General features: G+C 34.1%; 1 protein-coding gene and 1 pseudogene across 2 annotated transcripts in view; both read right to left on the bottom strand.

Annotated features, from left to right (window-relative positions):
* The window catches only part of LOC102199069 (Ig heavy chain Mem5-like), a 22,778-nt gene that overhangs the window by 9,656 nt on the left and 8,762 nt on the right, over nucleotides 1-4,360 (bottom strand). The gene's annotated exons all lie outside the window — the stretch shown is intronic.
* LOC102199549 (Ig heavy chain Mem5-like) overlaps nucleotides 2,693-4,360 on the bottom strand; it is a 16,653-nt pseudogene continuing 14,985 nt past the window's right edge.

Here is a 4,360-nt window from a genome sequence, read left to right as displayed (position 1 = left end):
AACAAAAAACTAAACATTTTAATGAATTGGTCTTCAGGCTGGGGAAATGATCATTTATCACAGAGATGAGGTGACTGACAGACTATTCATGTTTTGACAAATATAAAATAGTTACGTTGTCTTTTGCACAGTTGAGTGTGAGTTATGAAAAATGCCCTAACTGTTTTGAGCAAAGCATGTAGACTGGTGAGAATGACCTTTCTGCTGTGAGAATTGCACCAAATTGATTGAGAGAAATAGAATTTTGATTTATCGGATAATGTGTGAATGTGTTTCATTGTTTTCCTTTTGATACTTTTAACTTAAGAAGAAAAAACTAGCAATCCAGTATTTAAGTTTCTATAAATAAAAGCTGTTTTGCTGAATCTCTTCCTCTTTTACTTCTGCTCCTCTGTGTCTTTATAAGCTTCAGTATCTCTTCTCTTCTCACTACAGCACATCTCATCTTTCAGCTTTCAGGTGTCATTTTTGTGCCACTATTCTGAGCGCACGTAAATAAAAACGCACCACCTTCAGATAATGTGTTTTAAATTAAGTGATATAAATTATTGATAATTTCATACAGTGAACATTGTCTTTATATGAGCATTATTGTTTTAATCTTACTCTCTACTCTTCAAAAAATAAAGTACTTAATCAGTATATCTGGTTTATATTCATCTTTCATAACAAATGAGATCATAACTCTGAGTTTGATGCAGTCTTGTTTTATTTTGACTGAATTTTAGTTAATCACACGTTAGTGAAATTACTGAACTGTAATGCCAAATGAATTTGTGTAGTCTCATTTTTTTCAATTTTGTCTTACTGTGGCTTGAAATCATATTCACAATTAGCATGTTTTTGATCAAATTCTAAGAAGCTTGGAAAGAAGATGACCTGGATGACTGAGAACCTTCACAGTTTTTGATCAGACATACGCTACAGTACAATAATAATAAAAGCTGATGATGTGAGGCTTTGTGTGTGAATAATGTGTGTGTATTCTGGGGCTTTCTTTATTTAAAGTGAAAATTTAAATGAAAATAAAAATACAATCAATAAAAATAACAGAACAATGTTTAAAAACTAATTGTGTGAGTCTGGACCAAAAAAAGCATTAGTTGCTAGCTTTGAGTTGCTAGATATTAGATATTATATTATTAGATATTAGTCATATTTCAATCACTCTGTCTTTATAGGGTGGTGAAAATTTTACATTCATTCATCCCAGAATTGAAGTGACTGACTTACTATTCGTGTTTTGGCGAATGTGAAAAGGTTGTTGTTTTTTTTAATTGTTGGGGTGTCCTGTGCATAGGTGAGTCTGTGTCATAAAAATGCCCTAACTGTTTGTCAGAACTGCATAATGAGTGTTATGATGATTCTGCTTTGAGAAATTTGCAAACATTGACAGAGAAAAACTACAAAATATTATCTGCATGTGTTGCACCACTTTATCTTGGTGGGTTTATACTGAGTTTGCTTGATCTCTCAGGATCAGGTTGTTCACATCAGGATGTGGAAGAGTGTCAAAAAGAAGATGAAGAGAAATAAAAAAGGAAGAAAGAATACCAAACGATGGGAGGGGGGATCACTGTCCCTAAATAACATGAGTGAAATATGCATCGGGTAGCTTTTGTCTGCTGCTTCTTTCCGTCTTTTGGATGTGTTTCTGTTTGTGCTTTAAGGCTCTACACCCCGGGGTTGCTTCGCTTTTGTTTGTGTTGATTGCTATGTGTTATTTTTGCTGTAAATGCACTCTTCTGCTGTTCATATGACAATGTTTAATAAACTCTGTTCTAAGTGTGTTCTGCTCTTTTCCAGAGAATCAGCATGAGTGATTTGATTTTAATTGGATTCAAAAGCTTCAAAATTTGTTACCTGACAAAACCTTTTTCTCCTGTTTAGGTTAGGGAGACAGGTAAGTATTTTCTTTTGGGTTTCTCGTTATAGGTAGGTCAGTTCTGTTTCATTTCTAGAGTGTTTTGTTTGTTGTTTTGACCATGCCCATCTTGATGCTTGCTACCTTTTGAAATTAACAAAATATCTGTTTGTTGTGAAAGCGCAACCCTGTGGCAGCATTGGTCTTTCCTTGGGAGATTAGAGCGGGGGCGTTATCTTTCCTTTTTTATGTGTTTTGGGGTGTAACACATTTCATTTCATAACTGGACTCTATTTAGTGTTCCATAACAGTAAATAAAGTTATGTTTAGGCAAAAATCAAACAGGATTCAGCTAACTGTCTCTGAATGATCAAATGGTAATAATTAAAACATTTCCAGTAAACAGCAGTTCCATTTTATTTTACAGAGAGCTGATACTTCATTTACATGAGGTTATAAGACCTGCAGGTGCATCATGGACATGAAAAAACAGAAGAGCAGACAGGTTATGCTTCACTGAGTGTGAAGATTCATTTGCAACATTTTAAACCGGTGACACTTGCTCTCTCTGTTACTCAGGAAGAATTATTAAATGGTGCTCTCTAGTGTTCAAATATTACATAGCGTGTATGTCAGAAAATACTTATGCTTTAACTATGGGAAGAAGATATTTTAAAAAGTGGTGTGCTTATGAGTGTTTTTTTTCCTCGGTGTGCCCCTCTCCAAAATTTAACAGTTCATTTTAATAACCTTAAACTTATGTTATTTATAATACAGTGACACATTTTCCTATTTACTCACAAGAAAACACATTTTTTAAATCAATGCTTTTATTAATTTAATGCAAAACACAAATTCCTGAAAATACTTGTCAAAAACCAGCAAATGAATACATGACTTAAACCTTTTGCTTTATTCTGATTTCTAACATGTAAAGACTGTAATGAGCAAACAGCACAAGCAGTAAAGAAGCAGATTTTAAATGCACATTCTGGTCCTCGACTATTCAGTGGGACATTCTGACTTCTTGATGGTTTTCTCTGAAGTCTGTGAGCCCAAAGACACTTTACATGTATAAACCTTATCCATGTTCCAGTCTGATGTCTGGATGGTCAGAGCAGAGAGCTGCTGATTTGGTAAGTCTGGTCTGGTCTCTGAACAGCAGTGCTGGTAGAGATCCCACTGCTCACTGGACTCCCAGCAGCCAACCAGCTCACATCTGCAAAAGGCACAGACTGACTGGACAGACAGACCAGAGAAGCTGTGTTGGACTGGAGCTCAGCACTGGACGGAGGGAAGACTGTCAGGACAGGAGGAGGGAGGCTGGAGCCTGAAAATACATGAAAGATGTTCAGGAAATTGAAAAATCAAAGGACATGAAATGAAATAATGAAAACAGAAGAAATCAAGACATCAATAAGAGTCAATATGGAATAAACATAATATTTGTTATGAAATTAGAAGAAAACAATACTAATGTGATTTGGAAAAATATACAGACATAACAACTCAACATATCAATTGATTTTCTTTTTAAGTTTTCCTAAAATAAAATATGACTAGTTACTCTTTAACTTTCCATGTAAGATGTTTTTGATTTAATTCTGGAGGTTTCTGCATAACATGTCAGTTACTGTGAGGAATTTTCTTTCATTAAAAAAAAAAACTGTACAGCCCGTTTCTAATCATTTAAAATTAATTTTTAACTTCAGTAACACTGTTAACTACTACTGAAGAAAAAGAAAACAATCTTATATATGTTTTTGAAATGCCAACCCCAATATTAAATAAAAACACTATGAGAATAATAAGAACGGATGATATCATATCTCACATAATGTTTAGTGAACAACATTTATATAAAAATATACAAATTTGGTTTGACACCTTTTCAAATTTTTTTTTTTTAAATAATCCATGTCTCCTGCACATACAACAACCTCAAACTATTTCATGTTGTACAAAATCATAAAAATGATGCAGAACAAGAAACATATTGAACTAAGTAGTCATCAGCAGATTTTTGCAAAATCTCTCTTGTTTTATGATCATTTAAAAAGTACTTACTTGTCACAATCAGCTTGGTGCCTTGTCCGAATACCACAGTGATTCAGTTTGTATACATGGCTGTACAAAAACCTCCTGACTGTCACTGATGAGGGGAGAGGAACTGAAACATCCTGTAGAGACTACTTTCACTGTCAACATCTCATTCACTTCATCTGTTTGTACTTTATAACTGTGTCTCTGTGTGTAGTCGTGTTTTTTTCTTCTTGTCACTTGTTTTGTGTAAGACTTAATTAAGTACTCATTATTCATCTGAATTAAACAGAGATTCACTGTCTCTCAATGAGATTTTGTTTAGTCTGGTTCACTATGACGGAGCATTTTTGGGAGTCTTCCCATGTCTGACAGGAACTCACTGCAGAGTCCCCTGTCTCTGCATGATTGATAAAAGACAGGTTAAAGGTTAAAAGGGATAAAAAAAAAAAAAAA

Source organism: Pundamilia nyererei, unplaced genomic scaffold (genome assembly GCF_000239375.1).
Source record: "Pundamilia nyererei isolate P.nyererei 1_Seehausen unplaced genomic scaffold, PunNye1.0 scaffold00629, whole genome shotgun sequence".
Lineage (NCBI taxonomy): Eukaryota > Metazoa > Chordata > Actinopteri > Cichliformes > Cichlidae > Pundamilia > Pundamilia nyererei.
The sequence above is the reverse complement of the archived record's forward strand: the minus strand, read 5'-3'. Positions and strand labels throughout refer to the sequence as shown.